The following is an 11,161-nucleotide window of genomic DNA, read 5'->3' on the forward strand; positions in this document are numbered from 1 at the left end:
ACCTCCTTTCAAGTAGTTGAGTCTAGAGGGAGGTGACTGGGTCAGCTGCCTCTGCTGCCTCCAGTGTACCCCTTGGCAGGGTCACTGCTCTTCAGTCCCTCTGCCACCCTCCTGGGAGACTTTATGCCAGAGGAAAATTACAGAATGCAATCCTAATACCTCTCAGAAACTGATAGATAACTTTGAATTTGAAAAAAAAAAACCACAGTGGATTTTTCTTATTAATAGATGGGATACTTTTTATGAGCACTATGTTGAAATATTGATTTTTGGAATTCCTGCTACAGAAGTTACTGGTTGCTCCACTTACTGATCTTATGTTTTGTGACAGCACGAGAGTTTTGTTTCCAAAATTGTTACTGGCTTGTATCTGGAAAGGCAGACAGGAACCAATAGTTTGCTCATCTAGTTCTAACTTTAGTGTATTATTAAAATAGCAGTTATGATTTTCCAACTGAAATTAAACTTAGGTCAAATCCTGAGACCTTCACATGAAGAAGAAAACATGGTGTGCAGCATACCTCCTGGGGAACACTGAGCTTTGCATAGCTCCCACAGAAGGAAAAGGGAGCTGTGTTTCCTCAGAATTGCCTACATCAAGGCCTCTGTTTCTGCTGATTAAACAAACACTTATAGTAGCGGGATGTGAGATTATAGAGGCTCATTTAAATATATAGTATCAACACTGTGTATTACAAAATTTAGGATGTACCTTTCTTATGCAAACAAATTCTAAAACTGTGTATTTCAGTCTCCCAGTAAGTAGCTTTTCTTATTTAGAAGGTAAATTACTGAAACATGATTTGCACTCAGTTTATGCAGTTTGCTTAATCATTTTTAAATTGAAATGTACTTGAGCTTCTAAGCAATCCATAGAGGCTTCCTTGCCCTAATGTTATTACCAGCTGTCTACATTTTATGGGCATTTTGTTCTATCTCAGTACAGGAAATCCTGAGGGTGCACTCTGCCGGATTTTGTGTATTGACCCAAAGGTCTTGATTTTGTTTTTTATGGTGAACTTTACCTCTAATTTGTATAATTGATGTGGATTTGGACTACATAAACATTTGATATTGGCCAGAGATATTTATGACGTGAGGAGCACACTAATTTTCCTGCCAGTTGCCCTGATGTGAACCCTAAGAGTCCCTGCAGCTCTTGCAGGGCTCCTGACTCAGTTACAGGTGAGCTGCACTTGACTTGGTCGAATCAAGTCAACACTTGTGTGCACAAATGGTGTAGACTTGGGAGTCTCTGCTCGTAGCTGCTTTGGGTCTTGTTTTAGCTTCTCTAAACTATAGCAAGAGTTCTCAGCAGCTCCAGGGTGTGTTTCAGCAGGTGAGAACCCTTTTACACAAGGAGATGCCCTCTTTCTTGGAACAGAGCAAGTACAGGGGGCCAACAGTGTTGTATCAGGACATCTGGTACCAACGCAGCACACTGACAGGCATCTGGATACACAGTCTCCTCAAGGCCTGATGTAGAAGTGAGAGGTAAATCATGGGTCTTGAGCTCAGTGCTGACCAATCCTACTTCCTGAGCAACAGAGAATGCAAATCTATCACAATAAACCCCAGGCCCAGGGACTGGGCTCTGCCCGAGTCTGTACCGTGGCTATCGTGCTGTGGGCTCTGCTTAGACTGGTGCCTTGTTCTTCTGGAGCCATGGGACATCAGGGAATTTATTGGAAGCATGTTTGGTCCTTGGTTATTTCTGTAAGAAAACAGCACAGTCACAGACGAGTGAAAGATCTGATGTCTGCTCAAGCTCCTGTTGAGAAACAGCATATTACAACTGACAATTCAAATACAGGAATTTGGAGGAAATGTACAAGGAAATACATATAATATATCAAATTATGTATGTCATCCATGGGGAAAATTTCTTAAGCATTTAAGTCTATGCTTACTGCATTGCTTTATTTAAAAAAAGAAAAAAAAATTGCTTTTCCCTTGCAACACACTATGCTGTATTTGGAGCACTTGTCCCTTTTTGTCATCTCCTGATGTGTGCACTCCTTATTTCAGCAGAGAATTAGCCTGATTAAGAAGCAGGGTTCATACTTTGTGCATTCCTGTTCTATTGGAACTGAGTTATGTTTTTAACACTGTATTTATTCCTACCTTATTTACATAATTCGAATTTTTCAATAATATTTTTATTGCCGAAAGAAAGTGAGAAATTGAATGTTTTGGCCAGATTAGCCTACTTCATGGTAATTTGGCTGGCATGTTAATTTTCTCAGTTTGATCTGAAATAGCAACTACATCATGACAAAAGTCAAGCATAGGTTTTGTCTATACACTGCATATGTTTATTAGCATGTTTGTTGTGTGGGGGTTAAATATTACTTTAACTTGATTTATTATTTATGGCACAGCTCTTTTTGACTGTGTATGCATATATGTATATGCATATAAACACACACACGTTATGTTATATAAAAGATGGCAGTGTGTTGTAGTAAATACATTTCTTGGCATGAACTTAGAATGTCAACAGTAGTCATGAGCAGCAAATTTAATTCTTGCCAAGCTAACATAAGAAGATAAGCAAATATTTAACATTGTATATAGTTGTTTTATGGGCTGCAGTCTGCATACATGTTCTCTTTATTTTGCTTTTGTTGGGAGAGAGATAACTTTTTCTTCAAAATAAAAATCTGAATTAAAATTCTGTGTACCCAGGGGAAACTGTCACCTGATGACAGGTCTTTTTCCTGACAAAATCCTTCCTGTTAGTGATGGGAATTAGCTCAGCTGAGGACAAAGAAAAATAGGGACAGAGTTTCTCTGCTGCTTCCTTGGGTCATATCAAAGTCCAAACCTGTAAATACTTATATATGTATTTAACTTTGGTACTTTGAGTACTCTTAATTATTCAAATGAAATTCCTCATGGCAGAGTAGTTAATCATGGGAAAAAATGTTTGCAGGTTTGGGTCCCAAGGCTGTTTTTCCTCTTCATCTGCACCATTTCAACTTTTTTTGTATTCTCCTATAGCTGTCGTGTGGGAGTAGTATGCAATGATCAGGTTATACTACAGCTTACAAACCAATAGCAAAATATATCTGCATGTTTTCTTCTGACTCTCTGTTGTCAATCTAAATATTTCTTTTAATTCAACTGCTTTAAAACATTGGTTGAAAGTACAGGAGAATGGTAGAAATCCTGTTTGTAAACTGCAGGATGGGGAAATTCATCAGGGGAGAATGAAATGCAACATGTTACCATGATGCAGTGGGCAGTTTAATTCTTTGTTTGTAAACTCTCATTTAACTCTACTGCACTGTCAGATATTCCTTAGGAAAAAATGTTAATGCTGATTTAATATGCATGTAGGACTCAGAATCTTGCAAGCCATTTTTGATGTTCAGGTGGAGCATTTACTGGTATGCTTAATGCAAATATTAAATCCAGGCTCATCTAAAGATGGTCTATTAAAGAAACCAAAATGAAATATGGATAAAATAGTAACATTTGCTCCGTTAAATATGTCAAATATTGTACTCTCAATTTAGATACTTGTATTTCAAATTTTTATTTATTTTTTTTTTATTTTAACTAGTGCTCTAAGTTAAATTAAGTGCTTATATTCTACTTGCAGCATGTTGCACTGCAAGTTATTTTGTGTGTCATTGTGGTAGGTAGCACAGTGCTAGAGCAAATGGGCTGCCATTTCAAATCAGCTTCTAAGTGCTTTTTAATATCTCTGGGAGATGAAGGGAAAAATGAGGATTTTGTGATTTTCATCCTGATTTACAGACTGTATTTGTGTAGAATGTATTAAATACTTCAGTTTAATAGTGAGTTCGTTTTGTCAGCTATTTATTTGGAGAATTGCTGAGAAATGTTGCACATGCCTTTTGGGTTACTTTAAATGGACAGATTTGCTTTAAAAGAGGTTTTAATCTTTATCACATCTGTGGTAGATTTACTACACTTCCTGTAAAATGTTTTCTAAGGTAATGAATATAACATTAACAAAGTCTACTTTTTGTGTGTCAGTCAACGTGACTTGATTTTTTCTCCTCTTTTTCCATTGGTGTTTTGGGTGGTTTTTTAGGTTTTTTCCTAAAAATGTTTACGCTTCAATGTATTTTAAAAAGTAAACTAGACAAGAAATATTTTAAGTGAACCATCAAAGGTGCTTGGAAAGTAATATAAATTATAGTATTTGTATTTTCATTGAAGCATACATTTAAGTTTCTAGAGAAGTTTTTAAAATCAAAGAAAAGAAAAATGGGTATGTGCATTATTGTCTGTAGTTTAGAGTAGCCTTCTACTTTGTATTCTGCCTATGTTTGTATCTTTTCCAAGACTATATTTTTTGTATCTTTATTTTATAAATGCAAGGAAGAATATATGCAAATAATATTGCATGGCGTATGTTTTGCTAAATATTCTTATCATCCATCCATCTGGATAGTTTTTAAGGGAGAGTGCAGACTGTATATTCTTTATATGCAGTTCGTCATACTGGAGTGAAATATTGCTCTTTTGCACTTGTCCAGGTTCGTGGTGACCTGAGTTTTCTGCCATTACTTTCCCATCTGGAAATTCAATACACCTTCCCATGGGCTACCTCTTCCCCCACTGAGCAGCTCTGAAAGGTGCTGGTGGGGGGACTGCCTGTCTTCCTGTTGCTGCAGGATGGCATGCTGTGATTTAAAGAATCGATCCTTGAAACTGGGACCTTTCCTTTTTGGTAATAGATTATTCCTAAATGAACCTTAATGAGAGTGCTGGCAGGTAGTTACCAGCAGCAAAGGCAGTCATTCTGAGTATATGTCAGAGCCATAAAACTTAGGAAAGTAAAACATAATGAGGTTTTTTGTCTTATCTGCAAGGTGAAAAGGATAGGAATAGAAATGAATGGATTTGAGGACCTCATGGACTACTGTTTATTTCTTTGATAAATGTTACAGCCTGTGCCACATGCCAGTGGAGCAGTCATTTTTCCTGGAAATTTAAGCAGCTGTTTCGTCTGACCCGTAAACCTGAGCTTGGATTTAGCCAAACCTCCTACGTCCACCAGTCCCAGTGTTTAACAAGTGTTGTGAACCCAGTTCCAGAACTGTTTACTTTGCGTGTTTGCTGTCAAACTTCTGCTGGTTTTTTCCCCTTGTGTCAGGCACAACCATCATCTGCAGTTACCCGTGCTAACACTCCAAAATATCATCATGAGAGACAGAATAATCCCCCTGCCTTCAGTGGGACTTGTTGTATCTTCCTGTACTCAGGGTTAGACCCTGACATGGCATTTTGGTGCACAGGAGGTGGAGGGGAGGCAAGTGCTCAGCTGGGGCTGGGGCAGGGACACTGCAGGGCAGTGGAAGTGGAGTCCTGGCCTGAGACTGCCTGGGAAACCTCCTCTTGCCCTGCCAGAGCAGTAGCTCTGGGTCTGCCATGGCCAGATGTGAACAGCCCAGGTTGTATCCTAATCCAGACACCTGACAAACACCCTGCAACCCACGCTATCACACCCAGGGTTTTTTGGCCAGTCAAACTGCAGTGGCAGCAAGTCAGCGCTCTGCACGTACTGCAAAGCTCTGCCTGGAGCTTGGCTCAGTTTTGTACTTGTTAAAGCTTTCTCAAAGGGTGTTTTGGGTTGAATTTTTCTTGGGACTTGGAGTAATATGGGAGTGAAGACAAGATGCCTCAAACAAGGCAGTGACAAATGCAAAAAGAAGCAGTGAAAAATGAGGAGACAAGGATCTTAAGGAAAAATCATAATAAACATCACATACAGGCTACCCACTTATGCCAGCTCAGCTTTCGGGGTGTTTTTCTAGACTCTTTTAATATATAGCACAGGCTTTCCTTCAGTTAGGAAAAACATTAAAAATATATTAATCATCCTTAAACAAAAAACCATGTGTTTGAATGACAGGGGAAAAGCACGCAACATCAAAGTAGATGTTTCTGGATTTTGAATCCTCCGTCCATGCCCTTCTCCTGAATTCCTAAAATTTACAAAACTTCTCTGAGATCCCCAGGCCTGACACTGGTGCCTGTGAGCCAATGCACTGGCACCAGATGGGCACCAGGCCACCTGCAGGGTCAGGGGATGGATCTGATACCCTGGGCATTTACAAGGTGATGCCCCCACTCCTCACTGTCTTTATCTAAATAATACAGATTCAGCTCAGAGTCCTTGTGAAGAGGACTGTGTTTTCTCTTGTAGCAGATGAAATGGAGTAGCTGTGCTTTCAGAATGAAGTACCAGTATGACCTTTAGCTTGCCTTTTATGTGGGGAGTTGTTTGTCATCCACTGCAGCAGCATTCGGTGACGGAAGGGACAAGAATGCGGCAGGGTAATGAGAACAAACCTATTTGCATGCAACTTGTGGGTATCTAAACAAGCTGAATTGGGGCTGTAAATGTAGAGCAGTTGCTGTATGCACCCAAGCTGCTCTTGTTCAGCAGGCACTGACAGGTCTCTGTTTATGCAACATTAAAGGAAATCAGGATTAGAAACCCTGTGCTTTCAGCACTGTAAAAAAGGTGAGTGGTCCCTATTCCAACACGCTGCATGGCTAAGGCTTTGCACAGTGGCCTGTGTTAACTCTAACACCCCGATTTAGAAAGACTTAAACATGCATTTTATCTGGCCTCTATTAGAAAACATGTGGGCAATTTAAACAGCTGGGGTTTGTGAGCCGGACATGCTGTCTGAACTAGCTTCCCATCATAGTCCCAGTGAAGAGAGGAGAAGAAAAAGCAAACTGGAAGGAAAAAAAAGGGATTTCAGGATAATAGAAATTTGTGCATATTTACTGTTATGTGCATATCAAGAGAGTGCCTCTCATGTCACAATAATGGCCTCAAATTTGAGAATACTCAATAGATAGTGCACTTAGGAAAAATGAGGAGGCTGATGTCAGAGGAACATGCTATTGAGTTGAGTGTAAAAGAAAACACATTTTAAGAATTTCTTCTTACTTTAGTTGTTATCGTCTGGTTGATATAATATTTTTCTGAGAGAAAATTTTTAAGAAAAGGACCTCAGAGCTAGTTTAAGGTGAATATTTGACTTGACTGGAATGAGAAATTAATATGTGAAATGAACAACTAGGTGCTGTGTTCAGCAAGAAGGAGAGTCAGTTTGATAAAACATCAGAGCACATAAATGAGGCTATGGGGATCACTTTTCACTTGGTGGGAGCTTTCCACCCTGGAGATTCTCACCCCATCCCAAAGGTAAGAGGCAGCATCACAGCAGCTTTGTGGCAATTTATGAGCAATTGTGAGAGAAGATGGGTCAAAAAGCTGTATTTCACTGTGGAAGCAGAAGTTGTGAGCAGATGGGGGAGAGAATTCCCCAGCCTTGAACCACCTTTGAGATAGTCCAATCTCTGGGAGCTTCCCATTGGTGTGGAAAGGCCCTCTGTGCCAGGCAACCAACTGCTGCAGAATATATTGCTTTTTCCATGGTGCTCTTCTGGCAGAGATCAAAGAAATCAGCACCCAGTCCTCCCCCAGTACTACAGATCCTCAGGCCACCGTGCAGAGCAAACATCCCCTTTCCCTGTTTCGATTTTCTCAGAGACACGGAACTATTCTTAGAAATCCTGTTTCTGGCCTCATTATCTACTTTGTCTATCTTGTGTTGTAGCACTTTATTTTCCTTGAGCAACATATTAAACATGCCAACATATCCAGCACAGCTAATTTACAGACCAGCAAACTTGTTTTCAGCACCTTCTAATCTCTTAGAAAAAGACTCCGCTTTATTTTCCATAGCAGAGCCAGTCTGTGAGGAGTCGCATCTTTCATGGATCAAACCCTGTTCTGAAGCACTACTGGTTTCACATCTAACATACCCATCTGCCACACAGGACTTGCAAGAATGGATACAATTCCCTTTACTGTAGGCTGCTGGACTGCTTGGGTGGTGTTGGAAGTGTGATGAAAACAGAAGTCCTGCTTACCCCTTCCTCGAGTGTCACCTCAGCAATTGTAAGAAATTTCTGAGAAGTGCAGCCAAGCAGCCAGAGAGAAGTGGCTGCATGGTCTGACTGTCTCTGCCTTCCCTATGAGCTAAAGGGGAGGAAGAAGTGTCCCTTGGGCTTGTGTTTTTAAAAGTATTAATAGTTAAAAAAGGATCTAGATACGTTAATGGAGGCCTAGTCCTTCAGGTCTGGTCCACCCTCCAGCTCTGGATGTCCTTATGCCACTTTATGACTGGAACTTAGGAGGATGAGTGTTGGAGGGAGTGCCACTGCCCACTTTTCTACAATTATATCTTCAGTTGAGACCTGTCCTTGTGTTTTAGAGATTGCTGTCAGAGGCAGAACAGAGCTGGGTGAATCTTTGATCTGATTCAGTACTAACACCCTTATGTGAAAAGTTTGAGTCTTGTTTTAAGGAGGTAAGCAAGTCTCTGTTGAAAACTTAGAGAGGCCACTCACACTATCTGAAATAGTTTACCATTCTCCTGGCTATGTGTTGGAGAAGACCTCAGAGACTGGAGAGCACCAGGAACTCAAAGTCTGTGCTGCAGGGCATAGTGCATGCACCTATAGGTTTAAAAATTCCTGTAATGCATCCATTATTATCTGCTGTTCCTCTCATCTTGTTCAGCCCCTGAAGAAAAAGACAAATCCTCTTTTCTCTCTATGCTAATTGGAATGAGGAAGGAGATAGCTGGTAAAACCTACTGATAAGATTTAGACAGAGGTGTCAACAATTCCCAAGATGATGTGGAACATAAAATGTAAAGCTTTTCCCAGAAGAGAAATTTCTAGCCACACTGCTAATTCTGCAAGACAAATGCAAGAGAAGCACTTACTGTTTACTCTCTCAAATAAACTTCAAACACAGGGTAGACCTCCTTTACTCCCTGGGCGTAGGCAGGGACATTGCTGTGATGTCAAATTTGTCCAGTGCTGCTATAGCATGTTTTACTTTCTAGTTTGTGGCTTGTCACTTGTGATGCAGTTTCCCTGTTCCCAGACCTTCCACACAGCACATTGCTAATGAGCTCGTTTTTCCTGCAGATAGGTATTGATAAATGCTGGGCAGGCAGCAGGCTGCCCTTTATGGTGACGCTTCCTCCCAGTAAAACTCTAATGGCAGCAGATGTATTGTAGAATCAAATGGGATCAATATGTTCTGCTCAGACAGAAGACAGTTAGGCTTACACTGAGTAAATCAGAGGTGAATTCCAAAAGAGATGTTCCAGGTCTCGTATAATGGGGATTATGAGACCACTGAGCCATATAAGATATTTTAAAGCCTATTCAGCAAGCTTGCTGGCAAGCCTGCTGCATAATCAGCTATCAAATGGCCAGTGGTGTGGAGTCCGTCCTGATAACTTCCCTTTTTACTGTGATACTGAATACAGGAGTATCCACAAGAGCTTTGGAGAGTGCTACAGGAACAGCCCTCTGCCCACCCTGTCTATGTGGGCATCACCTTTCCTGTGGCATTCCTGTCAAAATCAGAAACTGGCACAAGTGGCTCATTTTCCATGAGTGATGAGGCTTTGAAAGGAAGATATAAAAAGAGTTAATGGAAGCAGGGGGATGTTTCTGAGTCAGTTGGCCATGTAAAGTTTGAGTGGGGCTTCCCAAACATAACTTCCAATATTTGAGTTAAGTGAATTAACAAGGAGCTATTGAAGCAATGAGCAATGAGCACTGGATATTTGGCTGCCACTATGTGGTTTTGATCATAAGCATGTTGGAAGGACTGTACGAATTTCCTTTCTGTACTAAAAATCCTAAAATACCCAATTTGTGTTTTGTTTGGGTTTTTTTTTTTCAACTTGTTAGATAAACTACAACTACCTTTTTTTTTTTTTTTGCATTGATTTTACTCATCCTCTCAGCACTCCTTTCCTGTGACATGATCTAATTCTATCCGTTTTCCTGATGGTAAATGAAAACATCTTGGGAATGCAATATGGGCACAGGCACAAATTTTAAAAGCAAGGAGTGATCAAAGACAGCACTGGCTAATCACTGAACAATTTCTAATTAGCTTTCAGCTATCTTTATAGAGAGCAAACTGAATGATAAGGAATAATTATTCATACAAAGGCCACATAATTTAGACAAATAACTTGTAAAACTCAATGATCAAGCTGCATTGGAATCTCTTTTTTAATTAGAATTCATATTTGGGATTGGGGGGGCAGGATTATTCTCATTTAAAAAACGGGGAAGATGTAAAGTATAGGAATTAGAGAGTAAAAGACGTAATAATTCACCTGGTTATCTAGACAAATCCTAGCCAAACATGGCATTCTTCCCTTGCTACATCATTGGGAAGAACTAGCCTTGCCACGCTGAAGCTTGAATATCTTTTCCTGTCTCAAAGGAGACATGCAAAATATTCGAGATGGTTTCACCCTGTGTTGCATTATGTGAAGCAAGTGTGGCACAGTTAATTTGCTTTCAGCATATATTATAAACGCCACTAGAACTCCAAGTTTAGTGCAGAATTTAACCATCTCTTTTCCCAGGATATTAGCATATATTTGCTTGGGTGGTATTTAATTTGTTTTTTTCTTTCTGGGGTTTTAAAAATTTCTGGGTCCTTCCTGATATTTGTAGCACTTCCTAATTAATGTGTCATGCATATTTAGTCAATGTGCTGTGTAATACCTTTAAAGATATTCATAAAGATGTTAAATAAAATTGGTTCTAGCATTTATCCAGCCATCACTCTCTCTTTGCCTTCATAAAGACATTTATGACAACACAATCCATTGCATTTTTTTCTCTCACTTAAAATTCTGCTGTTATATCAGTCTTGGAGTTTTCTAAAGGAATCTTCTCCAAATTACAATCAAGAGCCTGATATCAAGAATCTGGACTTTTGTATATAATTGAATTCTTTAAAATCTAATTGAATTTATGTCATTTGGTTTTGTCAGCTTGTATAAGGTATAATGAATTTCCCCACTTACAGATTTGGTGGCTGCTGATTATTATGCATCATTGTGGCAAGGCTCTTCATTATCTATTTCAGCTGATTGTTTCACTGCTTTCTAAATGTAGATTTATTGCACCATACTTGCATCTTTCCCTCCCTTTCAATGATTAGCCATAGCTTTACTTTCCTGCTCCTCCCACAACTTCTTGCCAATTCCTGCTCTACTTAATCTTTGAAAAATACTCAGTTGTTACTCAGAATTCAAGGGATACTGAA

The sequence above is a fragment of the Chiroxiphia lanceolata genome, chromosome 11, assembly GCF_009829145.1.
Source record: "Chiroxiphia lanceolata isolate bChiLan1 chromosome 11, bChiLan1.pri, whole genome shotgun sequence".
Classification (NCBI taxonomy): Eukaryota; Metazoa; Chordata; class Aves; order Passeriformes; family Pipridae; genus Chiroxiphia; species Chiroxiphia lanceolata.